This window comes from Dipodomys spectabilis, unplaced genomic scaffold (genome assembly GCF_019054845.1).
Source record: "Dipodomys spectabilis isolate Male_0828 unplaced genomic scaffold, ASM1905484v1 ptg000203l, whole genome shotgun sequence".
Taxonomy (NCBI): Eukaryota; Metazoa; Chordata; class Mammalia; order Rodentia; family Heteromyidae; genus Dipodomys; species Dipodomys spectabilis.
The window spans coordinates 1,899,436-1,915,563 of record NW_024870880.1 but is presented as its reverse complement, the minus strand read 5'-3'; the positions used below and the strand labels follow the sequence as shown (position 1 = coordinate 1,915,563).

General features: G+C 41.0%; 1 pseudogene; it reads left to right on the top strand.

Annotated features, from left to right (window-relative positions):
- The first annotated feature begins 11,724 nt into the window (after window positions 1–11,724).
- Window positions 11,725–13,350, top strand: LOC122122050 (annotated as a pseudogene).
- Window positions 13,351–16,128: the final 2,778 nt, after the last annotated feature.

The window sequence follows — 16,128 nt, the reverse complement described above, 5'->3', positions numbered from 1 at the left end:
GTAGTAGCGGGTGGGGGGGAGAATGGGAAGGAATGGGGAAGGGGATACAAAGAACAGGCAACAATGTTTGTTAATAAATATATTCATTATCTTGTCCATGTAATTGTAACTCTTCTTTACGGTATTTTCACAATAAAAAAAGAAAAATACAAAAAAATAAAAAAGATCCGAAGACCAATGAAAAGATTATATTAAGTGAAGTAAGTCAGGCCTAAAGAAACATAGGTCTCATGGTTTCCCTCATTTCTAATAACTAGTATACATCAAGCAGAGATCTGAGGGACAAGCAGAAAAGTTCAAAAGCTATGTACATATGACCCAATAAGATGATGTGAAGAGAAATGAACCTCAAGATAGGGACCGAAGTGTTTTTTTTTTTTTCTTTCTATTGTTTCTAACGTATTCACAATATACCATGTGATTTTTTTTTTGTTTCTTTGTATGCTCCTCCCCCCATCGTAAAACCCCTGTTTTCACTCTATTTGATGTTGGTGCCTTGCAACTTTTATATACACTTTTCTAATTTGGGGAGAAGAAGGGAAAAACAAAATGCTTAAATAGAGATATAGGTTGACCCATTGTAATAATGAGATGCACAATACACTATGTGGAAAAATGACCTTTACAATTTAGGCCGGGGGTGGGGTGAGAGTGTAGTTTTGGTGATGGGAGGAAAGGGATGGTAGGGAAAAACAAAGGAGGAAGTAACAATGATGATAAGAAATATACTCATTACCTAGCTTATGTAACTGCTGTGATCTGAGGATAATTGTTCAAAGCCAGCAGGGACAGGGAAGTCCATGAGACTCTTATCTCTAATAAACCACAAGAAAATGGAAACCGGAACTGTGGCTCAAACACTAGCCTTCAGCTGATAGCTGAGGAACAGCGCCGAGACCCACAGTTCAAGCCTCACGACCGACCACATACACACACACACACACACACACACACACACACACACACATACACAAATCACAGCTTCTTCAAATATTCCTGTTGTGGCAACTTGGCAGCCATATGCAGAAAACTAGAAGTGGATCTGTGCTTTCACTAACATCAACTAAAAATGGATTAACTACCTTAAAATCAGCCAAACTACTGTAAGACATAATAGGGATGATATTAGAACTTATATGTACAGGCAGGAACTTCCTGAATAGAGTTCCTGGGGCAGAACAGATAGGAGATAGATCCAACAAATGGGACTACATTAAAGGAAAAAAAAATTCTGCACAGGCTAGGACATAGCCACTAAACTAAAAAGACAGCCAAGGAATTGGCAAAAGATATTTACCTGCAACACATCAGACATAGGGCTAATATTCAATGTATAAATGGATCTCTGGAAAGTACCCCTCCAAAACCTCATAAACCAATTACTAAAGGGGCAGGGGAGCCAAGAAGAGACTTCTCAGAAGAAAAAGTAAAGAATGGGAAAGAAACATATTAGGAAAGGTTCCTCATCCCTCGCCATAAAGAAAATGTAAATCAAAGCAATCCTGAGATACAATCTTACCCAAATATTCTGAATTCTGACAACAAATGCTGATGGGAAAGTGGAGAAAAGAGGAATCCTACTGCACAGCTGGTGGGAATGTATACTAATACAGCAACTCTGGAAAGCAGTCTGAAAGTTGCTCAAAAATCGCAACACAGACCTTCCCTAATACCCTCCCTACAGCCATACCACTTGTAGGCATCTACCCTGAGCATCATGAACCAGAATATGGCAAGGACACTTGCACAACCATGTTCCTTGCTGCTCAATTCACAGTGACAAGATATGTACACACCCAGATGCCCCACAATAAATGAATGTATCCAATAATTATGCTATCTATATACAATGAAATTTTACAGACAGAGACATTAGAAAGAATATAATAATGTCATTTGCAGGGAAATGGAAGGAACTAGAATAAATCATGTTAATAAAGTTAAGCCAAGATCAAAGAGACAAATGGCACATTTTCTTCCTGATTATGTGGAAGTTAGATTTAAAACACAATGGGATATGAAAACTGTACAGGATTCTAGGCATCATGTAAAGTTAGTACAGTAGGGGAAAGCCTTTGCAGAAAATCACCAAGTTATAATACACAAGCACCTCTTCTTATGTATATAAAACAATATATATATATATATGCATATGCATATATATATATATTAAATTGAATTGTAAAGATAAAGAAACAAGGAACTTTTCTTAATTTCTCTTTTCATTTTCTGATGACTCTGTATTCTTTACCCAATATACATTATATATGCATGCATATCTGATGGAAGATGGGAGAAGGGCACAGAATCAGTGGAAAGTGGATGAAAGTGGACATTGATGAAAGTGAACCATGCAACTTGCGGATCGACATGGGAGGGAGGGAATGGAACAGAATGGGGGAACAGATTAGACTATGTAAAAGGAAGGAAATATACTAGCTACCTGACATGCAGAAAGATAACCTTGCTGTATATCACCGCTAAAACAACAATATTTTTTCAAAAAGAAGAAAGCTCCCAAATGAGAACATACGAAAAAAGGGAAATAAAGAGAAGATAATCATGTTTTTGTAAGTCCTTGGTACCTGATAATTTCAATCATTAGCTTTTTTCCTACCATCTGAGTCATACCTCTAAACCCAAAAGTCCTTACAATATTCAATTTTTTCCCTTGATTTCTTCACATTTTCTATTTACTTTTTGTTGTGTGTGTGTGTGTGTGTGTGTGTGTGTGTGTGTGTGTGTGTGTGTGTGCCAGAAATGGAGCTTGAACTCGGGATCTAAGTGCTGTTCCTGAGCTTTATTTTTGCTCGAGTGCACTCTACCACTTGAGCCAAATCTTCACTTCTGGATTTTCTTGTGCAGTCTATTGGAGATAAAAAAATCACAGAGACGTTTTACCATCATTAGATTCAAATCATTATCTTCAGATCTCATCCTCTGGGTTACAGCCATGAGCCAAGGTACCTGGCTTATGAATTGTCGTTCTTTTTTTAACAAGCTGGTGCCAGAGGCTCATGCCTGTAATCTTAGCAACTCAGGTGGCTGAGATCTGATAATCGAGGTTTAAAGACAACCTGTGTAAGAAAGTCTGTGAGACTATGATCTCATTAACTGGTTACCAAAAAACCAGAAGGAGCACTGAGATTCAAACTGGTAGAGTGATAGCCTTGAGCACAAAAGAGCAGGGACTGCAACCAGGCCCTGAGTTCAAGCACCACATAAAAAAAATAAGTAAAAACGAATTTGCAATCACTTGTGATCTCAACATCCTCAATTAGTGGTTTATTTAAAGCCAATTTGCATCTCAGTTTGCACTTATTCGGAGTGTAACTAAACTTGTATAACTCTTAAAAGAAAAAAATGAGCAGCTGTGTGCAGGTGGCTCACGCCTGTAATCCTACCTTCTCAGGAGGCTGAGAAATGAGGATGGTGGTTCAAAGCCAGCCTGGGCAGAAAAGTTCCCATGAGACTCCTATTACCAATTAATCCCTAAAAAGCAAGAAATGGCACAGTGTTTTAAACTGGTATGCTATACTCCTAACCTTGAGCAAAGGAGCTCTGGGACAGCACCCATGCCCTGTATTCAAGCCCCATATCTGAAGGAAAAAAAAAAGAGTTCATTGCTGGGAAGGTGGCTCAGTGGTAGAGTTCTTGACTTGCATGTACGAGCCTCTCGGTTTAATTCCTCAGTACCACATGAGCAGAAAAAGCCAGAAGTGTCACTGTGGCTCAAGTGGTAGAGTGCTAGCCTTGAGCTGAAGAGCTGAAGTGCCCAGGCCATGCGTTTAGGAACCATGACCCACAAAAGACAAACAAACAACAAAAAGAGTTCAAACATTTAAATGATGTGTACAATAGACTATACACTAAAGATGAAAGATTATACGAATGAATTAATAATTAAAATGATCAACATTGTTTTGATTTTATAAGTAGTAGATGTAGCAGAGAAAGTGATAAGAAATAATTATTCATTCTAACCACTCTTGTATTGTTTTAAACTCATTTACTACTTTTAAACTAAAGGAGCACATAAGTATCGTTTTACAGAAAAACAAAAGTTGTACATGTATTTTAACCTGAATTCAACATTTTAAAATTTGCCTTTTAGTAAACAATCAGTATATTTTTATATAAACTACTTGTAATCCCTTTAATACTTCAGGTCAGTCTAGTATTTGATTATATCATAACTCCTCCCTTCTTTCTTTTCTTCATTCCATTCCTTCACATCCTTTCCTCCTTTCTATCCTAGCAATTAAACTCAGGGCTTCATGCATTTTAGGTAGGTGCTCTACAAGGTGAACCATACACCTGAGCTTTTTGCTTTAGTTACTTCTGTTTTGTTAGTCATGTGGCTTGAACTCTGGGCCAGGACACTGTACCTGCACTCTTCAGCTAAAGGCGAGTGCACTACTGTTTGAGCCACAGTTCCACTTCTGGTTTTCTATTGGTATATTGGAGGCAGGAGTCTCACAAACTTTCCTGCCTAGACTGGCTTTGAGCTGTGATCTTCAGACCTCAGCCTCCTGAGTAAATAAAAGTACAGGCATGAACCACCTGTGGCCAGCTCTGCTTTAGCCATTTTTATGGCAGGGTTTTCTGTTTATGAGCAGGCCAGAATGGATCACAATCCTTCTCTTTACCCTTTCTGAGTAGATGAAATTAAAAGCACAATGATTTTGGTTCAGATATCGATTGAGATCCAATAAAGTGAATGTTTGCCTAGGCTAGCCTCAAATCCTAATAATCCTCTCTGCAGCTTGCAATTCAAGTGTGAGCTACCATGCCTGTCCCAAATTTCTGGTGACTAAAACATATGAACAATGTTTTAATATTTTTAAATGTTGAATTTGGGGACAATGAGTACTTTTACTTGCCTAGTTTCAAATTTCACCAAAAAACCCAAATATTAACTTTTGGTTTCCTACATAACATTAAATAAGCAGATAAACTTTAAAAAGTAATTAACTATTTAATGAAAAAAAGCTAAACAATAATCATCCTTACCACTGTAACTTTGGACTTAACAACTTGTCAAACATTGTTTATATCATAGTTGTTTTTTCTGGGCAGTATTTTCGATAAACGGATCATTCCACCCCCAAGGTGGATGGCCAAACAGCCTATACCCACAGGAGTGAAAGCCAGGCCATAAGCCAACACACTAAAGGAAGACATGGTCCGGACGTATTGTAGGTGGCAATGTCCCAACATAAGGGACAGCTTAAATAGAGCTTTTTCTTAGGAAAGATACTCTATTAAGCCATACCTCTTCTTCTGGGTTTATCACTGCTTAATTGGAGACAAGTCTCATGGACTTTGTTGCGTGGGCTGGTCTGAAATCATGATCCTCAGATCTCAGGTTCCTAAGCAGCGAGGATAATAGGCATGAGCCACCAATATCTAGATTACTTATTCCTTTAATACAAATAAAATGGCTACAGCATGGTTTAACAGAGAGCTTGAATCCTTTCCTGAGTCTTAGAGATCTTCTGACTAGAAGCAGAACAGCAAACTGACATGTGGGAAACTGTGTCTACCATATGAAACCATTTTCCAAAAGAGTATCTGGCTCATCAGTTTGGCTTCTGGACTCACAAAATTAACATTCAATTCTCCACTGAAGTAGAGGGTATCCATTGCATGCTCTGCAGCATCATAAATCACTTGCTGGTCATTAAAAACCCCTCTTTTCAATAGGAAATACTCAAAAAATTCTGTTCATTGAATAATCATGACAACCTTAGGAGATGGGAAATACCAGTATCCAATTGTATATTGTGGTGCTTGAACTCAGGTCCTGTTCCTGATTCACTTTCTAGAACTCTACTTCTTGAACCACAGCTCCATTTCTGTTTTTGTTTTTGTTTAGTTGGTCATGGAGCTTGAACTCAGGGCCTGGGTGCTCTCCCTGATCCACTTTCTAGCACTCCACCACTTGAGCCACAGCTCCATTTCTGTTTTATTTTGTTGTTGTTGTTATTCTTGCTAGTCATGGGGCCTGAACTCTGGGACTGGGTGCTGTGTCTCATCTCTTCAGGTTAAGGCTAGCATTCTACCATTTGAGCCATAGTGTACTTCAGGCTTTTTCTTCTTATGTGATTCTGAGGATTCCAACCGAGGGCCTCATGCATGCAAGGAAAGCACACTTCTACTGAGCCACCTTCTCAGCCCACTTATGGTTTTTGAGGGATTAATTGGAACTAAGACTCTCATACGACCTTTTCTGCCTGGGCTGGCTTTGAAACACAATCCTTCCAACTCAGCCTCCTGAGTAAGAGTGTAGGCATGAGCCACCTGTTCTTGGCTCCATTCACATTTGTATACAAGTGAATAAAGCTCAGTGATATAGTGTCTTCCTCTTTAACCAAAAGCAGGTAAGAAACAAGAATTTTATTTGAAATTCAGTTGAATCTGAGTCTATATTCTTAACAACCAGGCTGTAAGTTATTTGATCTTTGCAAAAGAGTGTTAGTAGATATAGAACACGTCATGATTTTTCTATTTCAAATGGCCCATGACAGATAGTTGGGCATGGTGGTGTAAGCCTGTAATTCCATCACTTGGGAGGCTGAGGCAGAAACACATTAAGTCCAAGGCTGTCTTGGCTATGTAGTGAGATGCCATCTCAGAAGGCCAGAAAGGAAATGGCTCCTGACTATATAAGCCTTAGCAATTACTTTCCCATCTTCTGTGTCAACAAAGAAAAGCCTAAGACTCTCCAAGGCCAAGCAGAAAGCATGGCCAAAAAGAATTTCCCAAAATACCTGGATACCAGCTGTGTCGACTCATTCTTGGGCCAATACAGTGTCATCCAAAGGCATTTTTGAACAGTTGGATCTATGACCCCTTCTCCCTCTCTTCAGAAAGCACTTAAGACATTGGCAACTGTAATATTAAGTGACTAGCAAGTGTCACATGGTACCTGAAGAAACTAATGGTTCATGGTATACATTCTGTGAATTAGAACTTATTAAGTTTGCTGCCAAAGCTGCAGCAGGTGCAGTACCAGTTGGGAGAGGACAGCAGGCTCCATAGCTTGAGCCCTATGACCTACTGAGTGCACCATTGAACCCAGCAGCCCTTCACAAAAGGCCAGGAGAGAAGGCTGGATTGACATAGAACCATACCTTCCTTCTCAGGGGGCCACCATGGTTCGTGAGGCTCCTTTGGTCTGGCATGCTACCGTCACCTCACTTCTGCTTCCTGGAAGGATAAGTCTGACCACATGCCTGTGTCACTTCACTCCCACTTCCGGTCTGGTGGGTAAGGCCATTTGACTGCACCACCTCACTCCTGCTTCTGGTCTAGGAGAGTGGGGGCTGTGGGCTTTCACCACAACACTCCTGCTTCTGGTCTGGCTGGGTAGTTGCCATTGTCTGTGTCACCTTACTCCTATGTTCCCTCTGGATGAGAGGGGGCCGCATGCCTGTGTCACCTCACTCCTCCTTCCAGTGTGAGTGAGTTGGGGCCTCATGCTTGTGTTACTTCACTCCTGCTTCTGGTCTGGGTGGGTCCAGATTGGCTCTGAGCTTCTTAATCCCTGTAGATGCTGTTTACCCGCATGGATTGCAGCCCAGGCAAAGCATGACATTAAGGGATTAGAATGGCACCTTGTTAGGTTTGAGAACTCTGTTATAAAATTGTGTGTGTGTGTGTGTGTGTGTGTACGTGTGTGTGTGTGTGTGTGTGTGTGTGTGTGTGTGTATGTACATCATGTGTGTACCCGTGTTCACTGATCTTGGGGTTTGAACTCAGTGACTGAGGTCTATCCCTGAGATATTTGATCAACATAGAGCTGTACTGATTGAGGCACAGCTCAGCATACAGCTTTTTTGTGGTTAATTGGGATGAAAAGTCTACCAGATTTTGCTGTCTGGGCTGGCTTTGAACGACTATCCTCAGATATCAGACTTTTCTGTAGGTATTATGTATAGGTGTGAGCTACTGGAACCTCTCTCTTTGCTCAATTGCTATCCAGAGAGAAATGTGCATGGCAAGCATTCCGGAGGAAAAAGAATTGAATTCTTCCAATGGGCAATGGTGAAAATACTCAGGTTCTAGCCCAGTGTTGGTGGATCAAGCCTGTAATTCTATCAATTCAGGAAGCTGAAATCTGAGAATTGCCGTTAGAAAGTGTATGGAGGACTGAGTCCTAAAGACTCTTTATCTACAATGAACCATCACAAAACCGGAAGTTGAACTGTAGCTCCAAGTTGTAGAGAGTCAACCTGCAGTGAAAAAGCTCAAGGAAAGCACTCAGGTTGTGAGATCAAGCCCAGTGACTACAAAAAAAAATGAGAAATATACCTGGGTATTCAGTATAAGTTTACCATTTTAAATATCACTTTCCCATTATATTTAGCTCTGTCATAGGTGCATGAATCAAAGGGGAATAAGAAGCTTGGCTAAAAAATATAGGCAGCATTGTGCGGGGGAGAGGGGCAATGCGTGTGTACATGCACATTTGGCAGTCCTGAGGCTTGACCCTAGGGTCTTCATCTCTTGCTTGGCTTTTTATCCATCAAGGCTGGTATTCTGCCACTTGATCTAAAGCTCTATTCCCAGATTTGTTTTTATTGTTAATTGGAGATAACAGTTGTACATACTTTCCTGCCTGTGGTGGCTTATTCTAAAACATGACTATTTTGAATCCTGCTATAAAAAATATGTGTGCACACAGCTCTACTATAACGCTGACTTAAATTTCTTCAGGTGTATATGTAGGATTTCCTGGGTGGAATTTCCACACTGATTTCTGTTGTGGTTACATTGATTCACTTAATTGCCAACACTGTGTAGAGTGTCTTTCCCCACCTCTTTGCCAATATTTGTGTTTTCTTTGATAATAGGCATTCTCATTAGGCAGAGATGGAACTTCAACATATCTTTGATTTGCATTTCCTTGATTACTAAAGACATTGAATATTTTTCGTGTATTCTGTAGATATCTATATTTAATTTGGGACCTATCTAGTCAATTCACTTACCTATTTATTGATAAGATTATTTGTTCTTTTCCCTTAATGTTCTTTGTGTGTTTCATATTTTGAGTCTATACATTCTAGACGTTAAGATTTCTTCTGTTACTCGAAAGGCAGGAGTTTAGGCTTATTTCACTTATTCTTACCAAAAGACACCTTGTAAGCTTCAAGTTATTTAATCTATGATTGATTTAAAAATGAGCTGACAGAATTAACTCTCAGAGTGACTGCCAACAAGTACAAGTTTTGAACTCAGAATTCAGTGTCTACAAAGAGAGATATATTTTAGTATTTTAAATAAAAAAGAGATGTATATTAGTATTTTAAATCAATAAAAGCTAATCAGCTACATTTTCTCAAAATATGTAATTCTAAATATTTCACTACTCTTCAAGGTAAAACTATTGCAAATTTTAGCACAAATTAACAATTTTACGTTCTATTTATTTCCTTGGCAATCATTCAAGCTAGCCAAATTGAAAAAAATACTATTTTGACCAGTTGCTGGTGGCTAACATCTGCAATCCTACTACTGAGGAAGCTGAGATCTGAGGATTTCAGTTCAAAGCCAGTCTGGTCAAGAAACTCTGTGAGACCTACTTCCAAAAAACCACCAGAAAACCAGAAGTGGTGCTGTGGTTCAAGTGGTAGAGCGCTCTCCTTGAGCTGAATAGCTGAGGGACTGCCCCCAGACCAAAAGGTCAAGGCCAACAACCAACCAAAACAAACAAAACAAGAAGAAAAAAAGAAAAAAACCAACTGTATGAAGAGGAAGAATCTCCAAGTTTTATTCAAATTTTTAATGCTTGTGGCAACTGTTTTCATTTGGTAAAAAGTGGACAGCTTATATATGTCATTGTGATAAATTTGCTAATATGTGGTTGCTTTTCTCCTATTTATAGTTTTATTCATCTAACATTATTGAAGATGAAAAATCCATGAAGGGCAAGACATATTATTTGGCAAAACTGGTCAGTTAAAATGACTAGTACATTCTAGTATTTTGGCAAAGAAGCTGTCATTTTTATTCCCTCCCCAGGATTTGAACAATGAAAAAAAAAATGTCTTGACTTTTCCAAAAAGTGAGTAAAACGGCTCATATTGAAATAATTAGAAGATAGTGAAAAGAAAGTTTAGGGTGCATAATATGTTTAATTTTTAACCTTTCTCACAAAAAACTTCCAAGAAACTTAACACACATTTGTTATAGATATTTATATCAAAGAGCCCAGTGCAGGTGCCTGACACCTATAATGTGCAACTCAGGAGGATGCGATCTGTGATTGAGATTGGAGCCAGCCTGGAAAAGCAATAATCGCATGGATGATGCCTCCTACTATTATATCATGTCTTTTCCTCCAATCCTCAAAGTGAAGCTGTCTCCCCACATGACCATCCTTCTGATTTATTGACATTAACTTTTTGATTTATGGTTTTCTCCAACAGCATGACATGTGCATGGAGGCAGGCCATTCACATCTGCATTCACATCTTTCTCTCTAGTTGCCTACAATAGTGCCTGGTCCTCAGTGCTTAGTAGTCTTGTGTGGAGATGAGCCTGTCCTGCTCATGAAATCTCAAAGTTCAATCAGGAAAGCTCATTAAGCTGTGGTCTTATGGTAAATCGTCATTTCTTCTAAATATTATGTTTTTCACCTTGTGTATCTAAGTCCACCTAAGGGTGAGATCAGTGCCTGACACCTATCGGTTGTGATAGCAAAGGTAGCTATGACATCATAGAAATTTATTGTGAAGCTTCAGGAAGACCTGATAACTGAAGCACCCAAATTGGTAGGTTCCCACATCCTGGAATACATTCCACATATCTGCAATCAAACCATCTTTCATTCTCTGCTGGGCTCAGACTCATCATATGTTTCCCTTCTCTATTTAAAATAACGAAAAATGTGTTTTTGATATGTTATTGAATTATTGAAATGTGCCTCCAACCAAAAAAATAATTCCATTAGTGGAATGTAAATATAAGGCATGGATAAAATCAATCATAAAAACTCCTAGGGAAAAGATCAAAAGTGGCAGCTACTACAAAAGTTGTTTCTTAATCTCAGCACTGGTGTCTCACACCATAATCCTAGTATAATGTAAACTAATGAAACTTTTCTTTTTGTACCAGTCCAGGGGCTTGAACTCGTGGCCTGGGCTCTGAGATCATTTGATGAAGCCTAGCACTTTACTACTTGAGTCATAGCCACACTTCTAGTATATTTGGTAGTGTAGTGGAGATAAGAATTTCACAGACTTTTCTACCTATGTTGGCTTCAAACTGTGATCCTAGATGTCAGCCTCTTGAGTAGGATTACAGGCATGAGCCACCAGTCCCCAGCTAAAAGTTATTTTTGTAAGATATAAAAGTTTACTTATGCGGGGGAAGAAAGGGGGAGGGCGACAGTGGTAGGGGAGGGCGAGGGCGAGGGCAGAGCCTGAGTGTTCCACACACCCCGCACCAGCGCCTCATGGCACGCCCCACTCTCCTCCCATGGCTGGGATGGCTGCAGTCCTCTTGGTCCTCGTGGTCCTCAGGTGCCTGTGCAGGAGCAGCGGCAGCAGCAGGCAGCCAAAGCAGCCCACCTACCCTGCAACCCAGGCCTGACCGGCGCGACAGCAGGTGATGGAGTAGCTGGCCGCCAGTGTAGCAGAGAAGCACTGAATGAGCCAACCCTGCCATCCCAGAGGAGCGCACTCCTGTGCCGCATCCATCAGGCCCGCCGGCTCAATGAGTGAACAGAGTATCTGTCAGGGAAGAGCTGCTGCATTGGTTTGTGATGATGCCAATAAAAGTGGGTGCCAGCTGTGGTTCAACTGGGTTCAGCAGAGTTCATATCTATCACCATACAGGCAACAACACATTCAGAGTGCTGGGCAGGAAGATCCAGGATCATCAGTTGGTGATCAGCTGTGCCATCCCCAAAGGATTAAAGTATAATCAAGCAACACAGACCTTCCACCAGTGGCGAGATGCCAGGCAGGTGTACAGTCTTAACTATGACAGCAAAGAGGATGCTAATGTCTTCGCAATTGCATGATGCATGCCTTAGAAGTGCTGAATTCACAGGAGGCAGGACCAAAATTGCCTAGATAAAATTCACAACTACCTGATCAAGTTCAAAATGGCCCATCCCAAGAAGAGTTGGACATCCAAAGAAGACAACTGCAAGAACAGAAACTTCAGAAGGAGCTGGAGAGGGACAGGCTGGAGACAGAAAGAATGGAGAGGGAAAGACCAGAGAAAGGTAGAGAGAGAGAGGCTGGAGAGAGGTTGGAAAGAGAGAGGTGGAGCAGCTGGAGCCGGAGCAGATGGAGCAGCTGGAGCAAGTGGAATGGGATCAAGAGAGCAGAGTGCCGAGTAATGCCACCTCTGCCTTTGTGGAGACCCCTGTAAACTCTGAGCTGGGAGACCCCTCTGCTTCTGAGCCAGGCTTTCAGGAAGCCTCTCAGCTGTCGGAGGCTCCAGCCCCGCAGGGTGTTATCTTGGGACCACCTGCACCTCCATCTCCTCCAACACTCCCACCAGGTCCAGCCCAGGACTCTGTATTCTCTCCTCCCCCAGAACCTCCTCCTTCACCCCCACTGCTATCCTCTGGCCCTCATCCCCCACGCCCTCTTCCTAATCAAGCCCCTCTCTTGTACCACCTCCTGCCCCTCCCTTCCTGCATCCGGATTTTTTTTTAAGGATCCTTTTCAGAAGACAATCGTCCTTTAACTGGACTTGCAGCTGTGATTGCTGGAGCCAAGCTTAGGAAATTGTCACGGGTGGAAGATGCCTCTTTGCACGGTGTTCACAGATGTGAACTCCGTGTCAGCTAAAACAGACATGGGTGGTGGAAATGGACCCGTTCCCTTGGCAGGTAGCAGCTTAATGGAGGAAATGAGTCTCCTGATGGCCAGAAGGAGGAGAATGGCCGAAAAGGGATCAACAATAGAAGGAAAAAATGAAGAATCAGAACCTGTAACTTCTAAGGTCTCATCAACAAGTACACCTGAACCAACCAGGAAACCTTGGGAAAGAACAAATACAATGAATGGCAGCAAGTCACCCGTCATCTCCAGATGAGATTCTCCAAGGAAAAAATCAGATTGTTTTTGACAACAGGTCCTATGAGCCATTATAAGTCCACACCCTTGTCCCAGCCCAGTGATGACCGGGTCCAGACAGAAAGCCTTGACTGTGACAGACTGAAGCAGGATATTTTAGATGAGATGAGAAAAGAACTAACCAAGCTGAAAGAGGAGTTCGTTGATGCAATCAGGCAGGAGCTGAGCAAGTCAAATACTGCATAGAGAAGCAAACTAAGCAGAGATAAGACTTGAATCTGGAGAAAAACAAAAATTCCTACAAACAACTGTCTCCTACAGTTACGAGCTATCAGGAGAAAGTGGAAAAGGAGTCAAGGGAAAATCCCCATCCTCTGAAACCTTCTTAAGTTGTGACTCTGGCGATCATCTGTTTTCATCTCCGTTTGCTGCTGCTTTGACCTTTACTGCAGGATGAAAAGAGAGTTATGTATGAGTTTCCATAACATTTATGCAGAAAATATAAACCCATCAGGCAAGATCGCCATGCATTGAGATATTTTCATGTTGAAATAAAACCACACATTTCCCACAAACCCACTGCTAAAATAAAGAGTAGAAAGGCTCATGAAGTTCTCCCCCCCTTCCATATCCTCCCCTCTTTGAGTGCTGAGGAACTGAGCAAGCTCTGCTTTTGTATTACATGTCTCTCTCTCAGGTTTGTCTTCCTATCGTATTTGGTATTCCATGACTAATTGAGATCAGCGCTATGTAGGTTTAGATCTTAAGATGAGGAACAAATAGAATTGTACATGTTTTCAAAGGATGACATTTACAAGAAAGTGTCTGTAGATGACCAGGTCAGTCGTGAGTGATTGTACAGTGATAGGAAGTCCAAGTTAGACTTTAGTGGTTAATTAGAGAAGAGAGCATTAAGGACTTTCTTCAATTTTCAGCCTCCTGAATCTGGCATAGCTCTTCTCTCCAATTAACTTTCCCACAAAAGCCAAACGTTATGGTTAGTCCCATGTATGCACTGAGAGAGCATCTGAAATTCAATTTCTACTCCCAGGCCAAGCAAAAATGAAAAAAATAATAAAAATAAAAGGAGGTGGAAGCAAGCACATATTAAAGTTTTAAAATGACCCAAATGTTGCTGGTCATGTGTGTAATCCTTACTACACAAGAGGCTGACATCTGAGGATTGCAGTGTCAAGTCAGCCAGGGGAGGAACCTGCTTGAGACTCTTATCTCCAGTTACACAGCACAAAACCTTGAGCTGTGGCAGAGGTGTTAAAAACACCAGCATTGATTGTGAAAGCTAAGATATAGGTCCCAGAGTCAGAGGTGAAGCCGCAGGATCAATAAAATTTTAAACGGAGAGAGGATGAATAGAGGATGAAATCTGAGGAGCATGTGTCAAAGTTAGACCATACAAGAAAGTCCATAAGGCTTTCTCTCTGTGTGCATCTGTGTGCTATCCTATGGCTTGAGAATGTTTTGTTCAAAGATAGAGCTCCACCACTCCCAACTTTTCATTGATTAATTGGAGCTAAAAGTCTCATGGACTTTCCTGCCCTGGGTGGCTTTGAACCATGATCCTCAGATTTCAGGCAACTGATTCATTCGGGGCTTCGCATAAGGCTCATCTCCTATTAACTACCAAGAATTAAAAAAAAATGGAGTTGAGCTGTGACTTAAATGGCAAACTGGGTAATCACTTTTTAGGACAGCACCTAGGGCCTTAGTTCAAGCACCAAGACAAAACAAGTATATCTACAAGCTTTCCTTTGGCTCATTTGGTAAGCCACTAGTCTTGAAGGTAAAGCTCTGGCATTGTATCCAATCTCTGATTTGTAGCCCCATGACTAGCACATATACAATAAAAATTTTAAAAAAATGCAAAAAAAAATTTTAAGTGGAAAAAAGAACATATTAACATTTTAAAATGAGCAATGGTTTTATGGTTCATGTGTATAATTGGAGTACCTCAGGAATCTGAAATCTGAGGATCAGTTTGTAGCCAGACTACACAGAAAAGTACATTAGAATCTTATGTCCATAAGCCAGAAAAAAAGCTAAAAGCTGAGCTGTGGAAGTTGTAAAATATCATCCTTGAGCCAAAAAGCTAAGAAACACAAGGACACTTGTGGTTCTGTCTTGTAATCCTAGCTACTCAGGAGGCTGAGGTATGAAGATCACGGTTCAAAGCCTTCCTGGGAAGGAAAGTTCATGAGACTCTTATGTCCAATTAACCACCAGAAAACCTTAAGTGACACTGTAGGTGAAGAACTCGAGCATTCACCTTAAGCTGAAGAGCTCAAAGACAGCACTCAGGCCAAGAGTTCAAACCCTACCCTCCGTAAAAATAGGTAAGAAACAGCAATGAGGCCCAAAGATTAGGTCTACTGACCGCAATAAAAAGCATTGAGGTTGAAGGGAAGAGCTGGTTAAAAATATTAAAATAAGACAGAGGCTGGTTGCTTACGCCTGTAAATCCTAGCTACCCAGGAGGCTGAAATCTAAGGGCTGCAGTTCAAAGCTAGACCTACCAAATGTCCATGAGACTTGTGCATGTAATTACCAGTACGAGGAATTGAACTTGCCCTGTTTTACTCAAGGCTAGAGTCCTACCACTCCAGCATTTTGGTGATTAATTGGAGATAAGAATCTCAGACTCCGGCTGGGAAGTTGGCTCAGTGGTTGAGTGCTTGCCTTGCATGCATGAGACGTGGATTTGTTTCCTCAGAACCACATATACAAAAAAAGCCGGAAATGGTGTTGCAGCTCAATTGATAGAGCGCTAACCTTAAGCTGGAATGCTGAGGGACAATGCCTAGGCCTAGAGTTCAGGCCCCACAACCAATGGAAAATAAAAGAACCTCAGACTTTGCTGCTCAGACTGGCTTCAAACCAAGAGCATCAGATTTCAACTTCCCTAGTTGTGCTGGGCTTTGCCTGAGATTTTTCAAAAAGAAAGAAGCTGGAAGTTGCGCTGTGACTCAGTTGGCAGAACTGAGCAAAATCTCTGAGGCAGTGGCCAGTCTCTAGATTGAGAAAAAAAAACCCATAAAAACTTTCAAAAATAAATAACACAATGTAATAC